This window comes from Cryptotermes secundus, unplaced genomic scaffold (genome assembly GCF_002891405.2).
Source record: "Cryptotermes secundus unplaced genomic scaffold, Csec_1.0 scaffold1009, whole genome shotgun sequence".
Lineage (NCBI taxonomy): Eukaryota > Metazoa > Arthropoda > Insecta > Blattodea > Kalotermitidae > Cryptotermes > Cryptotermes secundus.
In genome coordinates, this window is record NW_019744133.1 from 1,053,730 (window position 1) to 1,076,772 (window position 23,043).

The 23,043-nt window shown below is 42.0% G+C and overlaps 1 protein-coding gene across 2 annotated transcripts in view; it reads right to left on the minus strand.

Moving 5' to 3' along the window:
* The window catches only part of LOC111874573 (protein tramtrack, alpha isoform), a 128,840-nt gene that overhangs the window by 100,094 nt on the left and 5,703 nt on the right, over nucleotides 1-23,043 (minus strand). Inside the window, exon 2 of one of the 2 annotated variants that reach the window (XM_023870184.2) lies at nucleotides 17,891-18,012. The gene's annotated coding sequence lies outside the window, so the exon portion shown is untranslated. Of the gene's footprint in view, nucleotides 1-17,890; nucleotides 18,136-23,043 lie in introns of those variants that run through there. The other variant, XM_033755507.1, reaches the window with a different exon arrangement.

Genomic DNA, 23,043 nt, shown 5'->3' on the forward strand with positions numbered 1-23,043 from the left:
CGGCGGCAAACTTCATCATCTGTCATACAAGTTTTCGTAACTTTCTTTACGATTTTCACAACATGTTATCGAACGATACGTCGAGGCCGACTTCCCACGAACAAAACGCAAAAATATTAATTTGTAAGCCGTCTCTTTTTACATAGCATACTGCCCTTACACAACTAACTCAACTAACTCCACCGAGCTAAGTCCTCATTGAGAAGCTAACAGTCGCTCAGCTACTCGACAATTTCTCAGCATCATTTGGTACCCGAAGGTTATTACCGTGTTCACAAGAATCCGACACTTCTCCCTATCCTGAGCCAGATTAATCAGGTCCATATAGCCCCACCCTCTTTACCTAAAATACATTTTAATATAATCCCCATTTACATGTAGCTCTCCCTATTGGTCTCTCGCCTTCTGCCTTTCCCACCGAACCTTATATGCATTCCTCTTCTCCACATTCTTGCTACATGCACTGCTTATCTCATCCCCCTTTGCTTAATCAATGTAATAATGTGAGGCGAGGAGTACAAGTTATGAAGTTCCTCGTTATGCAATTTTCAAAAATATTATCAGTACTCATACAATACACACGATACACTTGCCTTCTACATAACTTACGTCCATGCAATGTGTTAACGCTCAACAGTTCGTTGCTAGAGTAACCCGAAATTCATAACTTTACAGCTTTCATCTCATCGTTACATCACTTTATCACACGTACAGAAGGATCGGTCGGGGACACGAGATAGTGTAGTTGGTTGAAGCATTATGTTACAAGCCGGAAGGTGGTTGGTTCGATTCCCGATTTGGATATTTCACTGGACCTAATCCTTCCAGCCGCACTATGGCCCTGGGGTCGACACAGCCTCTAACAGGAATGAATATCAGGAATCTTCCTGTGGGGTAAAGGGCGGCCGGCGCATAAGACTGACAACCCCACCGCGATCTATGAGCCAACTGTTTAGAAAATGTGGGAGCCTCAACCTCTCACAACCCTATGGGCCTTCACCGTCTGTTACAGGGCTACCTTTACCTTTTTTTATATGGAAGGCTCAGGCGTATAGGTTTATGCTTCTCGTGATGAAATTTCGAGAAATTTTAATTGAGAAATACCGCGCGAGTATATGTCGTATCGACTACAATTGTCCACTTTGTGTGTGCAAGAATAAGGATATGTCGAGCAATGAATATCGAATGTTTATACTGCAAGCTGCATGTATATTAAGACTCTTTCGATTGTCATAACGATTTGAAAATGTAGTCGTCGTTTGGCTCGGGGTTGGGGAATCTCAGAACCAAAAATGGTAAATTCTTGCAAACCAGATTTTCAGTTCCTAAACTGGATAAAGTCCTCTTCTGTTTCTAATCGCATATAAGCACGATAAGAATCAACTGACGTCCCAGCAAGCCAGTAAGACAGCTGTGTGTGGAACCCAATTGGTCAAAACCGTGTTAACATGCACAAGAAACCGCGGGATATACTTTCAGAACAAAATTCAGAAATAAAGCACAGACAACCAAGAACCGAAAGACAAACAGACACAGGAAAGAGAAGGAAAGAATAAATAAATAAATAAATGAGTAACATTATTAGCATATTTTGATTGGCAAAAAATCGGAGGAAGATATTACGTTGAACCCACTATTAATGACTCACGGTAGCTTTACTGACAACTGCTGTTAGTCTACTGACAATTCCCCCCCCCCTCTCTCTCTCTCTTTTTCGTCTCTTACCGAACGGTATAGCAGAAACTGTGGGACCTAAAACCACAAAAACAAACAAACTGTAAAGTGTCAGCAATACAGTGAGTTGTTTAAATAAATACTCGAAGCGACAGAGATATGCAGAAGCTGCTACAAAGAACGCCCTTAACCGCAGTTAACATATCGATACATGTCACTGATAATAAGTCTATTACACTACAGTCAGTTGTCGGTGTTGCTAAATCTCTCGCTCGTGGTCCAGGAATTCTGTCTCATCCCTCTGAGTAAACAGTCAAGACAACTATACAAACCGAAAGTCAAGAGAGAGCAAGACAGCGATGCAGAGGGAAAGAGAGAAAGAGACAGAGAGGCCTTGAGTTTATAGAATATTTCACAGGCCATGTAATCGCAAACGTTTGTTTGCTGTTTGCTGTACTAAGCTCCAAGTACGAGTACAGTCGTGTTCAGAAATTAATAAATAACACCCCCTTGCGGCAAACATGGTGATACCGCGACCTCCTTAAATAATACATAAATTTACCTGATCCCACAATCTCTGCCGGTCAACGGTTAGTTTGTTCGGCATACTCGAACAGTTCCCTATCAGACTGTACGGTGACAGCAGGAACCTAAATAGCTTTACAGCCTCTCTACACCTGCAGTAAGCTATAAAATGTTCCTGTACAGTCACGAAAAGTGCAGTTCTGCACACTGTTGCAGGTCCCTCTCAGGCTGTACGGTGTCAGCAGGAACCTAAGTAGCTTTACAGCCTCTCTACACCTACAGCAAGCTATAAAATGTTCCTGTACAGTCACGAAATAAAATCAAGAAATTCTTCTCCCTTTACAGCAGCACTAAAGGTAACTAACTCCAAGGAGCTGAGCCCTTCTTGAGAAGCCTCCAGTCGCTCAGGTACTCAAGAATTTCCAAACACTTTACGGAACCCGCAGGTTCATTACCGAGATCATAAGAGCCCTTCACTGGTCCCTATCCTCAACCAGATAAATCCAGTCCGTACCACCCCATCCTATCTTTCTATACTCCATTTTAATATTATCCTTCCACCTACGTCCATGTCTTCACATTGGTCTTTTTCCTTCTGGCTTTCCCACCAAAATCTTACATGCATTCATCGTCTCCCCGAACACACCTATATCAAATCTTACTGACTTAACAAAATAATTATAATGTAAACAAACTTTAAGACTTCTGCGACCCCTTAGCGTAGGATGCAGCCCCCTGAGCCGCAGTTATTCCTTCAGTATTAGAAACACGTGAAACTGTGTGAGACGGTGGAGCACTCACATTCCATGAGCATGAGTCCCTTGTCACGGCGTAATAAGACAGTCATCACATTGCTGATGACGGACATGGCCTTCAGATACGAAGGGTTAACTGCGCATATATTAGGAGCCGGAATAGCTCAGTCGATATAGCGACCACGCGGGACGGCCACGGAAACGGGGTTCAGTTCTGCTACTGGGTCATGAGAATTTTCTTTTCTCAAAGGCATTCAGACCTGGTCCTGAGGCTCAAATAGCCTCGTATGCAGTGGGTACAGGGGCCGTTTTCCCGTGGAAAAAGCGAGCGAGGCGTGAAGCTAACCACTCACCATCATCTATTGCCAATGTTAAGACTACATGGAGCTATATCTCCACACCTCCGTATGTGTTCATGCAGTGGTGCTCAATTATCACAGGGACACCTTTGTGTTCTTTGCTGTAGAATGTATCGAACAAGCAGTTACAGTGAGCATTTAAGAGACAGTGTTTCCGGCTTGGGGGTTTAGAGTGAGGCTAAAAATCCCTAATCGCAACAAATCAGCATGTTATGAAATGAAGAAAGCAGTCTTCTGGGATTTGGCACCGTGTATATGTGGTGTTAACCGACGTTTCGGAGGAACGTATCGCCTGCATCTTCAGGGTAGAAGAGAAAATATAAGAAATCTGCAAAGCGAAGAGACTGTGAGAACCGGTAAAAGCAGACTGTGTGGAAATATACACAGCTATGTGAGAGCAGAGAGGGAAGGGGGGAAGGGCAAGTATACAACTGAAAGCAGTAGTAGCTGTGTATATTTCCACACAGTCTGCTTTTACCGGTTCTCACAGTCTCTTCGCTTTGCAGATTTCTTATATTTTCTCTTCTACCCTGAAGATGGAGGCGATACGTTCCTCCGAAACGTCGGTTAACACCACATATACACGGTGCCAGATCCCAGAAGACTGCTTTCTTCATAGTCACCGCCGTGAAAGCCTCAAATCTTACATGTTATGAAATGTTACAAAAGTCTCTGTCCATAGAAGGGGGGATCACATCTTGACCAGATAGGAGGCTAACAGCTTTTCAAGAACGAGTTCAGTCCATGGGATTACACCACGCTCCAGTGGATCAGAGACGAGCCTTAAATTTGAACAAAGGGAAATAAGGATGAGTTTGATGCTGACAAATTTATTTTCCTCTGTCCACTATAATTTCACCAGCGTCCCACACTCTTCTATTACCATATGTGAGGTAAGAGACTGGGCCGACAAGCCAACAGAGTATCTCTCAAAGTCTGGATCCTCCGTCTCGGAACTTGACCGGAAGATAACAGTTTAATATCCTGCTTACTTCAGGCGGATTAACGGAAACAGAACTCTTCTAATGACGATACATGCAGTATGCTCACATGAGCTCTCGACTGATGATAAGTCGTTTGTCATAGAGCTCAGTAGGAAGGCCACGTTACTCAAGGTCGTTTCGAGGTAAAGTCCACCTACTCTACAAACCACGGTACGTCTTACTTGTGCTGGCAACTTAACCGAACAGAAGTCATCTGTAAGAATATCTGGATTTGCAACCGGCATGTATTTACCGGAGGAAAATTGAAAAACCTGAGACTTAACTAAATATGACACAACGGTATACGTCATTAAACAACGATGACGTCACCTCTTTCACATGGTAAAAAGTAAAACTATCCCTGTAACAACAGACCGTGGAGGCCCATAGGGTTGGAGCTTAATGTCTTATTTTGCAAAATCACTGCCTTCAACAATATGGCTGCCGTGCGAATGTTTGAAATGGAACTAACGCTTCCGTGACTGAATGCAACGTCTCGAAATTCTGAAGGAGGAAAAAAAGTGAAAGCTTTTGTCGAAAATAAAACGTAACATGACAACAATACGAATAAAAATTTATTTTTCGATTCGATGCAGATAAATAGAGAACACAATTAAATAGGAAAGATATTCGTGTCGAGATACGAACGTTTGTTTGTTCTCTCTCTCTCTCTCTTTTGCGGAGTTCTACTGATGCAGCTGCATACCTATGTAGCTATTGGGCAAGAACAGCGCTTTGTATTAGTGGAAGATTGTCAGTTGTTAAAGCAATTCTTTGTTCTATTATATCCGAATATTTTTCACCATTGTAAAATACGTATATCAGTCATAACAAAACAAAAAATAATTTATTTCCGCTTCCTATTAGACTTTCCCGGGAGCCGGGATATCTCAGTCGGTATAGCGATTGGTTACGGGTTGAACGACCGAGGAATCGGCGTTCGAGCCCCGGTAGGGTCAAGAATATTCTCTTCTCCACATCATCCAGACCTGCTCTGGTGCCAAATGGATACGGAGGGCTACTTCTCTGGGAGTAAGGCGGCCGGGGTGTGAATCTGACCACTCACCAACTAATACAGAGGTCAAGAAAACGTGAATCTATACATCCATCCCCCCATACGCCTTCGGGATGTAGCGCTTCATTAGTTAAACGCAGGGACAACTTTACCTTCTTTTTTAGGACTTCCACGTAAAACGACTCACCTCTCTTAACAATGTGCACTACGACAGAAGCTTGTGTTAAAAGAATTTACCGACTTCAACAATGTCACTTAAAAATTGATTCGATCGTATATGTGATTTTCTTGCATTTCATTGAATGTAGAAGACTCAAGGGCATATTTGATTGAATATACGAGCATGCTTAACCACACGGGTACTAAAGACGTCGAAGTAAAATGTAGGTTTCGTGTTCTTTCGCTTCTCTTATGAAAAGAAAAAGAAAAAAAAAACTTGTAATCATTGCGTTGCGTGATGCTTCTTTCTTGTTTCTCTTTGTAACCAACGGATCGGAGCATCAACAAATTTGCCTACTTAAAGAAACGGAGAAATTAACCAAGTGTTTATTTGTATCGCATTTATTGATTAAATCATTTAGACGTAATTTTAACTTACGGTTAAGAATATGGCGCGTCGCGACTGCATGAAAGTGTGAGTGTGTCTGATTTGTAACTTCGCCTGAGGATTGTATAACACGCCTAAACGCAGCAGGTCAATGCCTAGCGTGTCTCGCAATCCGGAAGTCAGCATTCCCAAGGATACATCCAGAAGGAGCGGTAGGTAATTCATACAACTCCAACCTGACCAACAGTTGGGAGGGGGGGGGGGAAATCTGAGATAGCGAATGCCCTACGAAGTTTCAAAGGACATTTACATTAATTAACATAAAATCTTCATTAATTTGACGACGTTATTAATAAATTATGGAAATATTACTATTACAAGATTCCATGCATGAAAATGTTAGAACTTTTTTCAGCTTTTCGTTTCTTGTCAGATTACTGAAGATTACAATATCGAAACCACAATTCTAATGAGATTTAGAAATCCGTGGCGATACAGTTACTGACTTTTTGGACGTTATCCATCGTCCTGTTGTTTTTAACTAAAACAACGTTTCGAACACTCCGCCCTCAGGTAAAAAGCCTACTCAGTTGGTCCTAATCGATAGAGCTAGTGCCTATCTCCGGATAATAGAACCAAGTACACATAAAACAAAAAGTTCTGGGAAGAACTAGTCGCCTGCTCTACTTTCAGCATGTATGCGTAATGGAGTCAATAAATAAAACAATACAATTTGTGATGTTTCAGTGTATTACTGGTATTACTGATGGGTGTAAGTTATGAAGTACACCGTTGAGATGGCTTCAGATGGTATGATATACGTACTAAGTTTTATGTAGATTGGTTCAGGGATTCAAATAATATTAACATTAATATGTGAACAATTTTAGAGACTGTAGCGTTGGTATTACTGATGGGAACGATCTATCAAGTGCGCCGTTGAGGTAGCCTCAGATAGTATGATATACTTATCAAGTCTCATGACGATCTGTTCTGGCATTCAAATAATGTTAAGAGAACTACTCCAATAAAATAACAAGCTACAAACTTGATATTACTAATGAGAGGGATTTATGATATAATCCACGGAGATGGTATCAGGTGACATGATATACACATCAAGTTTCATGAAATTTGGTACAGGCGTTCAAGGAATAATAAGGGTTTGCCTCAGCAGTAAGAGTTGTTGTAATGCTGGTAGCACTGATGATAGGGATTTAAGAAGTGCACCGTTGAGATGGCCTCAGGTGTTATGATACACATGCGAAGTTTCGTGATGATCGGTTAAGGCATTCGAGTAATACTAATGTTTTGCCTCAGAAATTTGAGAGGGTGTAATGTTGGTATTACTCATGGTAAGGATTTGTGAGCCGGTCACGGTAGCCGAGCGGTCTAAGGCATGTACTGTCTTCGCTCGCTTGGAAACCTGGATCGTGAGTTCGAATCCCACTCAGGGCATGGATGTTTAGTGTGTGCGTGTGCGTTTTTCTGTGTTTGTGTACAGATAAAGTCCTTGCGACGAGCTGATCACTCGCGCAAGGAGTCCTAACGAATGTGTAAGATCTAGAAAAACCGAAGTGAACGGAGAAGTTCATGGAGGTAGGCCTAGGCCCACTGGGACTGTAGTGCCAAGGAAAAAAAAAAGGATTTGTGAAGAACGTCGCTGAGATAGGCTCAGGTGCCAGGATATACATACCAAATTTCATAAATATCGATTAGGGAATGCGAAAGTTGTTTGCAGGGGGTTTATACACATACACACAGGCAACAAGATGATATGATAAGCCTAGTTTTATATTTTCAAAATAAGCAAAGTAAAAGTAAAAAACTGGACCATGGACAACGTTAAAAAAGTCAATAACTACGTGAAAGCACAATTGTGTCTGACGTTTATGTGGATATTCCGTTCTATAAGGGAAGAATGGAGATTGGGTGAATTTAAGAAGAAAACACTGAGAGAAATATTTGGGTTAAATGGTAAGAATTAGCTGGACGAAGGGAACACCGTATAATAAGGAGTTTCGCGATATGTTTTATCTAGTATTTTTACGTGAAGGGTGACATGAGCAGGTTAAGTTATCCCTGTAACAGGCCGTGGAGGCCCGAAGGGTTGTGAGATGTCAAGGATCTCACATTTTCTAGACAATCGGCTGACAGATGGTGATGAGGTTGTCAGCCTTATGCGCCGGCCGCCGTNAAGTCCTTGCGACGGGCTGATCACTCGCGCAAGGAGTCCTAACGAATGTGTAAGATCTAGAAAAACCGAAGTGAACGGAGAAGTTCATGGAGGTAGGCCTAGGCCCACTGGGACTGTAGTGCCAAGGAAAAAAAAAAGGATTTGTGAAGAACGTCGCTGAGATAGGCTCAGGTGCCAGGATATACATACCAAATTTCATAAATATCGATTAGGGAATGCGAAAGTTGTTTGCAGGGGGTTTATACACATACACACAGGCAACAAGATGATATGATAAGCCTAGTTTTATATTTTCAAAATAAGCAAAGTAAAAGTAAAAAACTGGACCATGGACAACGTTAAAAAAGTCAATAACTACGTGAAAGCACAATTGTGTCTGACGTTTATGTGGATATTCCGTTCTATAAGGGAAGAATGGAGATTGGGTGAATTTAAGAAGAAAACACTGAGAGAAATATTTGGGTTAAATGGTAAGAATTAGCTGGACGAAGGGAACACCGTATAATAAGGAGTTTCACGATATGTTTTATCTAGTATTTTTACGTGAAGGGTGACATGAGCAGGTTAAGTTATCCCTGTAACAGGCCGTGGAGGCCCGAAGGGTTGTGAGATGTCAAGGATCTCACATTTTCTAGACAATCGGCTGACAGATGGTGATGAGGTTGTCAGCCTTATGCGCCGGCCGCCGTTTACCCCCAGGAAGATTTCTGGTACTCATTTCTGTTAGAGGCTGAGTTGATCCCAGGGTAATAGTGCGGCTGGAAGGATTAGACAAATTGATCTGGACTCGAACCCGTGACTTCCCTGCTTGTAGCATAGTGCCTCAACAAACAACGCTACCTCGTGATTAACGTACATAAAATTATTAATTTTCCTGTTATTTCGTGTGTTTACGAAACATCTATACTGCTTTGCGAAAACCATCATAAACCGCAAGCACCTGGAAAGTGATATGCATGAATGAATGTATAAGGGGTGGGCCTTCTTGGCCCTTGCACCGCGGCCACAGTGATCATTGGCTTCCAACGAAGAGAAGACGAGGCGAGCGGCGGGTGAAATTGTTCGACCTTGATAATTCGCTTATACATTTCAGGAACACATTCGACTCCACGGTACCAAGGTCAACGATGAGACCCGTAAAAATTGATGCTAATATTTTCAGTACGGACAGAACACGCAGGCGAGCTTTGATTAGTTGCATCGACCTCTCTTTGCTGGAGGACAGTATGATCCTAAAGGCAGCTGTTGGTACACAAACCGAAACGAGTAGAGGATAATGGAAAAGCATTCATTTGACTGAATTCACAATACCATCTACTGCTCAGTCGGTATAGCGACTGGCTACGGGCTGGAGGGATCGGAGTTCGAGTCACGGAGAGGCAAGAATTTTCTCTTCACCACGTCATCCAGACCGGTTCTGGGGTCCACCCAACCTCCTATACAATGGGTACCGGGAGTTTATTCCCCGGGGGTAAAACGGCCGGGACGTGAATCTAATCACTCACCTCCCACTATTGCTGCGGTCAAGAAAATGTGGATCTATACATCCACTCCCCAACACGCCTTCATGGCTTAGTGCTTCATTAGTTAAGCATAGGGCAACTTTAATTTTACCCAGACTAGTCTTCTGATTAATAAGAGATTGTTGCTCTACTGTTTAGGTCCATATTCAGGGGCGTCCAAACAATCATAAACTGAAACTATACAGTTCCGTTGTTAACCTTGCGTAAATTACACAGAACTTAGTTAAAGACACTTCAATTTAAGATGCCAATATTATGCAAGGTAAGCTTAAAAATAAATCTGTCCTTGTGCTTAATTAAGCACTATGCTATGAAGACATGTGGGGGAGTGGAGGTATAGTTCACCATTCTTGACCTCGGAAATCGGTGGAGGTGAGTGGTCATCTTCAAGCCCTGGCCGCTTCACCCCCGGTATCCACAAGGATGAAGATGACATGTAGAACTCAGCAGGCAGTTTGTTTCCATTCGTGTCTTCCGTATTTGGGCCTTGTTAGTTTTCTCTAAGTGTACTACGGTGTTACCAGTTTTGTATAAATTCATTTTAATACATGCAGTCATTTATCAAAATCCTTGCCATTTATCGAGTTTTATTAGTCATGCATATATGACCTACCTGCGGTTCTGTATGGGTGTGAAATTTAGTTTCTGACACGAAGGGAGGAACATAGACGGAGGGTGAGTAAGAATAAGGCGCTAAGGAGAATATTTGGACCGAAGAGAGATGAAGTGACAGGAGGTTGGAGAAAACTGCAAAATGAGCTTCACAGCTTGTACGGTTCTCCAAGTATAATTAGAATGAGCAAGTCAAGGAGTATGAGATGGGCAGGGCATGTAGCAGCATTAGGGGCGAAGAGCATTGCATATAGGGTCTTAGTGGGAAAGCCAGAAGGAAAGAGAACACCAGGAAGAGCAAGACGTAGGTGGACAGACAATGTTAAAATCGATCTTAGGGAGATAAAAGTGGATGGTATGTACCGGATTGATCTGGCTCAGGATAGGGACCAGTGGAGGGCTTCACAATTGCGGGCTTCTCAAGAAGGGCTCAGCTCCGTGAAGTTGGTTAATTATATGACCGTATTCTACGGCGGTGTCCCCTAGTGGGAGTTCTGTGTATTGTGGTGGTGTTCAGTTGAATGATTTCCGTTGCAATGCTCTTAGCGCATGCGCATTTCCGGAAAGAATTTGCTTACATAATGCAAAGATACATCAAAGAGAGGGTTTTGATCTTTGATCTTATATTCATCTATTAATTGGTTTAGTCTTCTGTATATCCAGAACTTTCCTTCTATACTCGTAATTCAGACTTTTCTTGCAGAATACACTTTTCAAATAACTATTCAATTTTATCGTATTGATGGATACTGTTCAGTACGTGGATATTCCCTTTCAGTGGTATGGGGTCATTCATTTTCTTAACCTTTGCTAATTTACAAGATGGAGGGCAAGTGCCTTTATATTACGGGTCTGATTGCTACTGAAGGTTTACATACCGCAGTTCCTCGATTCTAAGACGCCATCGATAGTACGATTTAGGAATAGGCCTTCGGGGGAAGGGGGGGGAATTGGTATATTACAAAGGAAATTATCGCTATTCAGACATAAAACTTACTTGTATTGTCACGTGTATGATTGTTTACAGACGGGGTTTGGAGTGGTAATTGGATTTATTGCACCCTTACAGAAAGTAACTACAAGTAACTATAGCGCTATCGCTAATTCACACACTCTACAATTCACTACACCATGCCCTAATTCGTCTCAGTCTGCTGTATCTTCACCGGTTGTCTCCTGGTAACGGTTTCCAACGCCATAGTTTCCTAAGCTCCCGTGTTCACTTCCGTGATGGCTGGCGACTGTCTCACAACTGACTCCTACTCTTCTAACTGACGTCTCAAGATTCTCTAGTAAGTCAAAGTCACATTGCAACTGACGGTCGGTCAGTCAGTCAGTCAGTCAGTCAGTCAGTCAGTCAGTCAGTCAGTCAGTCAGTCAGTCAGTAAGTCTTGGTGTCGAGCCCCACCTGGGGCTAATGACCAGATATTTACTCGTATTACTGTTTGAAATTTACGGTCTTGTTTTTGTTGGACGCCCTCTCTGACGAGAGGGCAGGTCTGCCTTTTGTATATGTTGCTGACCCTTGTGAGCGCAGTCTTTCTCTGGTCCGAGTCCATTGGGGTTCGCGACCATATTTTACTGTCTCAGATTTGAGACTTCCCTCTTCGTTGCCTCCTACGACTCGCAGGGTCACGGTGGAGGTATTCGACCCCGCCTCCACAAAAAGTCAAAGTCAAAGTCATATTGCGACTGACAGTCAGTCAGGGAGTCAGTCAGTAAGTCTTGGTATCGAGCACCTTTCTGGGGCTCATGACCACATTTTTATTACTCTTTGACAGTTACGATCTTGTTTCTGTGGTGCGCCCTCTCTGACGAGAGGATGGGTCTGTCTTTTGTATATGCTGCTGGCCCCTGTCAGCGCAGTGTTTCTAGGGTCCTAGTCCCTTGGGACTTGCGACCATATTTTACTGTCTCACATTTGAGACTGTAAAATATGGTCGCAAGTCCCAAGGGACTAGGACCCTAGAAACACTGCGCTGACAGGGGCCAGCAGCATATACAAAAGACAGACNAACACAGCTTCCAACAGTTATATTGTTGTGTGCGTGTTTGTTGCGGTCATTACCTAGCAACATCAGTGTTTATGGAGCCACTATCTGGCAACGGCTGTTGTATAGCTGCTTATTTCGTGGTCGTTGCTTAGCAACGGGTCTACATGCCACAGTATTAACAAACACAAATCAACATAAAATTTAAAATTTAAATTAGGCAAATGTATCTATTCACTCTTTTCTTCATTTGTGCATCCATTCTCACACTCAGAGCCTGTAGATTCTTATAAGCTGCGTTTTAAATCAGGGCAGACAAAATGTGAACTGTATCAAAAGATGTCATTTTCTGTTCCGTCAAATGCATTTCTAATGCAGAATTTCTTGAACGACTGTTCCACCGTTGTTCCCGCGATCTACTTCCAAGTGGCCGAAGCCCATTCTACAAGTTCTGAAGCAAATGCCGTCCTGGTCTTACCAGATGATGTTAGTGGAGGGTTATCACGTAGCAACCAAACCTCGTATTCCTTCCTTAAAATAATCTTTAAACGGTTTATTAACCGAAATATTGAGTGGTGTGAGCTGGCTGCTCTCGCCACCAGCAATCACAAGTCACAATTATTCTTCCTTACTAGTTTAAATATAAGTTCTTCACTCACGTGTCCACAAAAGGGGTCAAGGACTAACATACTTGGTGGGTTACGTAGAGCTCCAGGGCTCTTTTCCCAGATGGTTTTCGCCCAGTCTTCCGTCAAATCACTTGTCATGTATCCTTTATCTTCGTGCATGCGCAGTAGCGCCTTCAGGGAACATTTCACCCTTAGGTATTGTTTTGTGATGGAGAAAAATATAAGCTTGTAATTTATTATCATCAGAAGTTATGTATAGCAACACTGTTGCACGTTGCTCCTCATAACCTGTGCTTCTATTGGCTACGGGTTTGTCGGAGTTTGAGTCCCGGCAAGGGCAAAACATTTCTCCTCTCCACGTCGTCCAGACAAGGTCACCCAGCTTCCTATCCAGTGGGTACCGGGGTCTCTTTCCCGGGGTGCAAAGCAGCCAGGGCGTGAAGCTGACCACACTTCTATTACTAGTGTCGAGGTCAAGCATATGTGGATCTATACATCCACTCGCCCATACGTCTTCATGGCGTAGTACTTAACTACTTAAGCACAGGGACAACTTTACTTTTACGAGCCGGGATAGCGAAGTCGGTATTGCGACTGGTTACGCGCTGGACAGCCGGGGTTCGATTTCCGGCATAGACAATTTTTTCTCCACTCCACTTCATCCAGGCCGGTTCTGGGGCCCATCCAGCCTCCTACAAAATGGGTAGTGGGGGCCCTTTCCTCTGTGGTAAAGCGGCGGGAAATGAAGATGACCAGTTACGCGGATATATACTTCAACTCCACTAAACGTCTTAATAGCTTAATTAGTTAAGCACATAGACATCATCTTCTTTTGCATTTTTAAACATCAACAGTGTAATTTCGAGGCATATCAAAGTACATCACTGTCTCGTCCTAATTTACTATATGCTTAGGTTTTGTTTCTTCCTTAATACGAATAAGTTTAGCAGCGTCTCTCTTAAATCAGTCGGTATCTTCTGATAGACTGATCTTCTTTGCTTGAGTGGCGGATCTTCACGGTGCATGAACCTGCTACGCGAACCTCGCCCGCTTTAAAATGGTTATTCAGAGTGATCTGGCAGTTCATGCCGCCTTTAGTTGCATAGCGCGTCTTGTGATGTGCACACCCTTGCTCTGCAGTACTGCAGGAGCCACGTCCGGTTGTCTTCCTTTCTCTGGCCCTTTAGAGATTTTGGCGGTTGTCTTACACGAAAATATTAAAGTTCCGTCATTCATCCACCGATGAACGTTTGCTTCGATTATTGAAATTCACGTCATGCCGTTGTATTCACGTGTTCTGCTGCATGCCGCGTCGTTATGGAATCGTTTCGAAGGCACAGTAAAGTGGCAATTACCTATGGTATTTTAAAATACGAAAACGTATAGCATTAAGCGTATCGAAAATCAACTGAAATGATAACCGAAACTGACAACACCTTTCTTAAACTCCTTTTCCCGAATGTTGGTTGGAAGGAATATTTTAAGGTGCAACAATGAGCATAGGTGTAAAAATGAACGCTGACCGTTATCTTTTCATATGAGTGTATTAGTTAATATTAAAACTACTTGCTATTTTAAGCCATGAAGCCCCATCAAGCTGTCACAAGTAACAATATTTTTAGTAACTGAAATACACAGAAATATTTTAAGAATCCTGTGTTGCTGTCCTCCTGTTTACGGTCCCATGACTAGAGTTATGGGCATGAAGATTTCCTGGCTCTGTAGTCAGACATTACATAATTTTTCAACATCGATTCCCAGACAACATAAAATATAAGCACACCAACGTCATTAATTCTAAAATGTGAGGAGGAAAAAATGAAAAGGCGCCTTAGAATCGAAGAAATACGGAGTTCCTTTGAATTATATGCCTTTTGACTGACATGTAGAATATTTCCTACATTGTTGGTTGATTAATGTGCCACATCATTTTATGTTATATTGGATTTGTCCGCGCATTTTCCGAGTGGACTCATCTTCAGTATATGATAATTTGGCTGTCGCTGATAAATCATTTTATTTTTTCATGTCGACTACGTTTGTCTATTATATCTAGAGGTTTTTTTGTTACCTTCTGCTCTTAATAAATTATTTATATTCATTTTCGGTTTGGTTTATTTAATCAAATTTTACTGTTTTCCGTATAGGTCATTTTATGCATTTCGTTCGCACAAGGAATCTTATAACTTCTTGTTGAATCTCGTCCCCCTGCTTAATGGAATCCTCTGCTTCAGATATTATTAAATTGTTAAAATGGCCGCGCCATAGCTCAAGCGGTTAGTCGCTGGCTTCCCACCGCGGTGGCCCCGGTTCGATCCCGGGGTCTGGTCAAGTGGGATTTGTGGTGGATAAAGTGGCGCTGGGGCAGGTTTTCTCAGAGTACTTCGGTTTCCCCTGCCAATCTTCATTCCATCAATTGCTCCACAATCACCCTCACATATCATCTGGGGTTGGTAGAATAGGCCAGAAGTGGCCACAGTACATGGGACTTAGTCCCACCCCACTAGCAATAAAAAAAAATTTAAAACTGCATTGGCTGTGTTTCTAAGTTGTGTATTTTATCCTTTGTATACTGTAAAAAAGCCGGTCACGGTAGCCGAGCGGTCTAAGGCATGCACTGTCTTCGCTCGCTCGGAAACCGAGATCGTGGGTTCGAATCCCACTCAGGCCATGGATGTTTGTGTGCGTTTTTCTGTGTTTGTCTACAGGTAGAGGCCTTGCGACGAGCTGATCACTCGCCCAAGGAGTCCTACCGTATGTGTAAGATCTAGTAAACCGAAGTGAAACGAAGAGTTTCATGGAGGTAGGCCTAGGCCCAAATTGGGGCTGTAGCGCCACAGAAAAAAAATACTGTAAAAAAGACAAAGCTATCTTTGTAAGAGGCCGTGGAGTCCCAAAGGCTTGTGAGACGTCGAAGCTCCCACATTTTGTAGAGAGTAGACTCACAGATGGCGGTGAGATTTTGAGCCTTAAGCGCCGGCCTTCCTTTACCGCCACGAAGATTCCTGGTACTCAATTCTGTTAGAGGCTGAGTCGACCCCAGGGCCATAGTGCGGCTGGAAGGATTAGGCCATTTTAAAAATGTAATGACCTCATCGGGAATTGAGCCCGCGACTTTCCAGCTTGTAGCATAGTGCCTCAACCAACTACGACAGTGCCCCCTTCTTTTTAAACTGTATTTGAGATAAATTATATAGTTTTGCAGAAAGATTTTTATTGCGAATCTAACAAAATTCATCCTGAATTTTTTATTCTTTCGTGTTTTTCAGTATCTTTATCAGCGTTTTAATTTTGTTGTCTAGGTTGTCGTAACACACGTGAAATTCTGCTTTCAGTTTCACATCAATGTTATTTAGAAATTGGGATGACAGTTCTTAACCTAGTGTGAATAGTGCGACGGTTTCACGATTCAATTTAATAGTAGACTAATTTACTTTGTGATGAACTTCGGCACACAGCACGAGTCAAACCGAGCCGAGGGACGCGTAGTCGACCAACAAAGCCAGACTTGATGCGATTTGACTGGACTGGATTTGGCCAATGAGCCAATTGCCTTACAGATGTAGCAGACGTGGGCTATTTTACTTCGGTGGGTCCAAAGGCTCTATTTTGAAGTCACTTCGGGTCAAGCAGTCCTGTAGTTATAAAATATTCCTTTAAGAGTTGCTGGAACAATTTAACACAGTCCATAAAAGGACCAAAATTCTCAAGACGTGCATTGCTAGACATAATAACGAAGGTAGCCCATCCTCAACTCCGACTGGCATTCTTGAAGCAGTAAGCCATTCAGGCGAATCAGAAATCGGCAGCATTTCACTCTATCGTGCCTCGTTAGAGGCAGAGTAAATTAAAATAGAAGGCCTAAATACGTGTAAAGAGACACCTAAACTCCAATTTACGTCAAATTCTACATTCCTTTCTAAGTCACTCTTTTTTTGGCAAATGATTTCGCTACCTATTATGCACAAAAAAAATAAAAGTCAAGCTTTCCAATTATTAATACCGACGATGGGATAGCTCAGTCGGTATAGTGACGGGCTACTTGCCGGATGGGCGAAGAATCGGCGTTTGTTTCCCGGTAAGAACGTGGGAGTGTTCTCTTCTCCCCAGTCTTCAGATTGGCGATGGGGCCAACGCAGTCTCCTGGGGGATTCTTTCCACTGTGTAAATTCGCCGGGGCGTGAAGCTGACCACTGGCCTCCATCTAGTGCCGAAATTAATAATGCATGGGAGCTATAACTCCACTCCCCCATACGTCTTCATGACGCATTGGGATTTTGCCTATTATTAATATCAGAATATAATGTCGGGATTCACTAAATATTTCGCGGTCTGGTTTGTGATATACGTCTGGGGCGCAAACCTAAATTGTATTCTTTTGGTCAAATACCTAAGAAAATTCGTTAGTAGCAACGCTATTGTACAGTACTTTACGCAATTTCAATCCAGTTCACGCTCCCATAACTTCTTCCTCCATGATCGATTTTAATAATATCTTCCCACGTTTCGTCTTACGAAATAGTTCTCAGTCAAAATGTTTATGTGTTTGTTAGCTAGACAATACAACTTCTGAGTCATGTCAGGGAAGAGAACAGGGCCATCTACAGTGCACTAAGATTCTTTCGCTTTGAATTAATGCATCTATGGATTTCTTTTCTCAGGGGTAGAGGCGGCCATACTGTGAAGCTGACCGGTCATCTGTATTTTGTTCTGTCGTTTTTTTTTAATTCGCTTAGTGTGGGGTGGAGTCCAATTGGGTCCACTCGGCACGGCGGCCACTGATTGGCCTATTGTAGCCTGCCCCGGGTGATTATGATGGAGAATTTGGTGGAATGAAGATTCTTAGGGGAAACCGAAGTACTCGGAGAAAACCCGTCCCAGCGCCACTTTGTCCACCACAAATCCCACTTGATCAGACCCAGGATCGAACTCGGACCGCCGCGGTGGGAAGCCAGCGACTAACCGCTTTAGCTATGGCACGGCCATTTGTTGTTCTGTCGTTAATGTATGGACCTTTATTACAACTCCCCTATAGGACTTCATGGCGAGATGCTTAAATAAAGGGACGCATTAACCTTACCTTTACTTCTCGACATCACTATCATCAGCGGATGAGTATCCCAGTGAAGTTTCTCAACATCTCAGTCCCGTTCGTCCAACCTTCTGAGAAACACCAACCGAATCGAGACGCATCAAATATAACTGCAAAAGAAGGCCCATTTTTCATGAATGGAATTCATGTATACAGATCAGCCATCATATGGTTACCCTTGGCCGAAAGGCGGACTTCTGTGTGACGAGCGCTTCGAGCAGCAGCAACGCCACTCTCTGATTGTACAGGTCTTCCTTCCTCTCCGCACTACCTGCCCGCAGCTGTCTAGAAGCTCGTAGCAACAGAACAAGAGCGCCTCACCGGCCAGGGGCAAACATTAGCTGGCCGCATAATATTTGTCACATTGAATGGGTCAAATGTGGGTGTCTGCCTTTGCAGCATCTTAGTGAATTAGCATTCATTCGGTCAGTGTTCCCGTAACCTCAACCAGCTGGTATTCCTAATGTATCAGTCAACACAACAATTCTACAATAAAGGAAGAATATTGGAGCTGTACCTCCACTCCCCCACTTTATCTGAGTAAAACGAAACGGAACACATTATTGTTAGTTGACAACGGGTTCGATGGCCAGGACTCGATTTTTCACAGTCTCAAGTCGGTTCTGGAAGTCCGACAAGTGGGGGTAAAGCCGCCGGAGCGTGAGGGACGCCTGTCATAGATGATTGCCGAAGAAAAAAGTGCGTGAAATTTTGTGTCTACGTCCCCTACACGTCTGATTTATGTGATGTTTAGGCACGGATGGAATTTACCACGCACTTGGAGAAACGACTTCCGTTCTTCGGAGTTTAAACGACTCTGTATCAACTGCAATGATTGTGTAGCGTCGAAGATGCATAAGAGTTGTGTGAGCCGAAATGTGGACAAAATCGTATTAAAACGTCTTAGTTTTATGTCTGCATTAACCGTGGAAAAGCTCAGAAACATTTCAAAAGAAACTCAAGTCAAGATAAGCATAGATTCGAACCGATAACCCTTCAAATACAGGACACGTACGTTATCGTTGATGATATTCATTCTGCAGTTGTGCAAAGAGCCGACCTTGTCGGTTTAACATGTCGAGGAGCGAAGTACGACGCTCCAAATGACAGTGTGGCCTATGTAACAGGATTCGGGATGAGACGGATTTTCTCTGGTTTGTCCCACTTCTCTTGCCATAAATTTACTCATTTACTTCATGTCACTTCTAGTATTTGTAGTCGGATCGTCCGTGTCAATCAAGTTTGCATGCTTCCAGGTGTTCGGACAGTGACATAGGGAGGAAAGACAATATGTCTTGAGAATAGTTGGATGGAATACTTCGACACTTACTGTTTTGTTCAGAAGAGCGTTGAATGACCCACATACAAAACTGTGACTTCATGGTTTCGTCTCACTTTTATTTTGTTTCTGTCTGGTCTTACTCCTTTCTTCTGTGCCTCCCCCCCCCCTAGTCCAACCCTTAAAACATACACGTGCAGTGTAGGGGTGAACTTAAAAGTCTCCATTCCCCCCACACTTTCATTCCTCCTATACTAGACTTATCCTAAATCTGTATTTAAATTCTTCTTGGTTAACTCTACAACCTGAACACAAGGGTGCTAGAATATACGGAAATCAAAGTTACCGGTACCCAAATCTAGTATTACAGAATTTTATATCATAAAAATGTCTGCATATTACATGGAATTCTCTGTCTCAAAACAATGGAAAATTGAATGGGAACAGATGACAATCTAAATTCAATCCTAGATGTATTCTTGAATAGATTTAAAACAAGCATAAGGCTGTAAACTGTTAGATGCCGTCTATCGACCACACTTCTATGCAGAAACAAATTCCTAAGCAACGTTGAATATTGTATACAGAATTAAGTAACAATTGCAATGAAACTCTGCATTTCGTATTATAGCGTGCGGTGTAAGCCCAGATGGGGCCCCTATTGCCAGTCTAGCATTATACACCCTCTTGAACATTATTTGGTCGGATAAATGGGTTCATTGACCCTAATGTAACAAGTGGGGAGGCCGCTCCCACGACCCCATGACGTCACAACTACTCGGTGGACCTTACCAAGGTCAATGACCCATTATGTTGAAAAAGTTAACTGATGCTCAGCCCTCTTCTGCAACACCTGAACAGCTAATATCTCAGTTTTGGGTTATTTCGTACAATTCATAGAGCAGACGTACACGAACAGTCATGAATATAACAACCGCAGAATAACATCTAAAATAACAGTACTTTGTTACTGCATTTCAGTATATATTATGCAGAACTACAATATATTTAGGCGACTTATACATTCAGCGTTACAATTATTCCACTTGATCATATAAAAATTATATATTTTATTTCACTAAATTTGTAATATAGACTTAGCAAGAAGAAAATACACACGTTGTCTACGGTAAGAACGATGCTTCAAAACCAGTGAGAGACACCTGTTGAGTGGTTCGTAAACTATGCATAGCAGCGCCAACTTTGTCAAATCTGTTGTCATGACTTTTCGCTGGAAGAATAACAGAGCTAATCCGTGAAATCAATTATCCAAAATTCTTCGAAATCATAAACAGACGTAATTTCGGACTTGGAATGGTGGTAGATATTAAACTTAGGAGTCACCAGTTCACTATAATTTCAATCTTGTCATCATTAAACTTTTCCGTTCACAAATAATTTGTAGACGGGGAGTAGAATTGGTTACTCTGTGAAGCAGCTAAACATATTTACCTGTGAAAATAACGAACTTATACAACCGTGACAAATTTGTCACACGTGATTTGAATAAAAGTGCTATTACTGCACTAATGCCATGAACTGGGCATTCCATTCTATTCAGTATGCTGGCCACATTCGGCATTTTGTACAAATAATGTGCACTGAAAACCTAAAATATTACATAAAGATAGCTAATAGATAATTTGAAACAAAATATGATTCATGAGGAAATTCACAGATTAAGTTCGGGCAAAGCTTCCTACCATTCATTTCAAAATATTTTGCCTTCTCAACTATTTAAAAAAATGATGATTAAAATATACAAAACTATAATTTTACTGTAGTTTTATATGGGTGTTGAGAGCCGAGATAGCGCAGTGAGTATAGCGACTGGTTATGGGCTGGATGACCAAGAGGTCAGAGTTCAAACCCCTGTGGGGGCATGAATTTTTGCTTCTCCATGTCCTCCAGACAACTCTTGGGCTCACCAAACCTCCTATTCAATGGGTACTGGGGGCTCTTTCCCCTGGGGTAAAGCGGCTGTGGCGTGAAGCTGACCGCTCACCTCCAACTAATGCCAAGGTCAAGAAAATGTGGATCTATACATCCACTCCCCCATAAGTCTTCATGGTGTAGTGCTTAATTAGTTAAGCACGGGGACAACATTACCTTTTTATCTTTACCTCTGTATGTGTGTGAAACTTTCTGTCTCAAATTATGGGATGCACATGAACTGAGGGTGGTTGAGAACAGGATGCTGAGAAGAACACAAGTATTTAGACCTAGGAAGGATGAATAAGAGAAGGCTGGCGAAAACTGTAGCTTCATATTTGTACTCTTCATCAAATACTAGAAGAATGACGAAATCATGATAGGCAGGGCACATAGCACACATTGGAAAGAAGAAAACCGCATACAGAGTTTTGACAGGATAATCTGAAGGAAGGAACCACTAGGAAGATCTTGGTATAGATGGGAGGATATTACAATGGATATTAAAAGAATTATAATGGGGGTGAAGGATTGGATTCATGTGGCTCAGTACAGGGACTAGTGGCAGGTTCTTGTGAACATGGTAATGAATCTTTAGTTTCTATAAAACGCCGAGAATCTCTCAAGTAGCTAAGCAACTATTAGCTTATCAAGGATCCAGTTGTTCTGCATCATTACTTCCAATAGATGGTACAATCTAATCACATTTTATGCAAATCTGGAATAGTGCAATATACAAAAAATGAATAAAGTCTCACGTTATGTGCAAAGTTTGAAATAATGCGAATCACAAAAAATCAGCAATTAATTTATTCCTATGAGAAAACTCTTGAATTATGAGAGGTCTTCAGGACTCTATTCCTCCCATAAAATGGGACTGAACTGTACTTCCCACTTCANAATGCTAAGCTTTGTTAAGCCTACCACGATGAAGTATTTCCATGCAATATCATGATTAAGGGATGCCTTCAGGACATGCTGATTAGGCATCAAGGCAGCTCTAGTTCTTCTATTATATCACTCATGACCCTTCATGAAGCCATAAATTGTGCAGCTACTCAAGAACTTCCAAGCATTTTATGGAACCCGAAAGTTCATTCTCAAAATATAAGTTAGATTCAGTGGGAGTATAGGAGGTCAGATAGGATGGAGGTGGCACCAAACCTGCAGGTGAATATACATTTTTCTATGAAAAGGGGCATGAGATTCATTAATTAGGTACAGGAATTTTTGTACATAAGAAAATGATATTGGCCGTTAAGAGGGTAGAGTTTGTTAGCGACAGGATATCATACTTAATACTAAGAGGTCACTGGTGTGACATCATTCTTCTCTTATATGGTATATAAACATAAGTAATGGCTTGAATAGTTGTGATCAACAGTATACAAATGAACACTTTAATTTTCAACATTGTTCCAACATAAAATTCAGTGGGATCACTGGTTTAATATGAATATGCAAACATACAAGGTAACATGTGAAGATTTGAAATATAAAATAAAGGAGAACACTCATATTAACTTGATTCAGTAGCATGTGCACAGAAGACACAGATTCACTCTTGCAGGATTTCAGGTTCTCAGAGTGATGGTTATAACGAGTTATATTTTCTGGGATATAACGCTCAGCTCTGCTTGCTACCTGTTACATGCTGGATTTTCTTTGGCTTATTATTTGATCCTGAATATGAAGGCAACATGTTCCTCCGAAATACTGGTTAACTTTCAAGACTACATGGTGGTATATACCAGAAGGCAGACCTCTTCACATTCATTCATATTCAGAATCAATTGAGTTCCTTTCTTTCTCTGCTATAGTAGATACATTTGTTCCTGAGTAAGACCTAGTCAAACATAAAGAACCAGAGACTGTTACCCTCAAATTTCTGAGTGACCATTTCTACCTTCTAAATTGTTGTTAACCACAT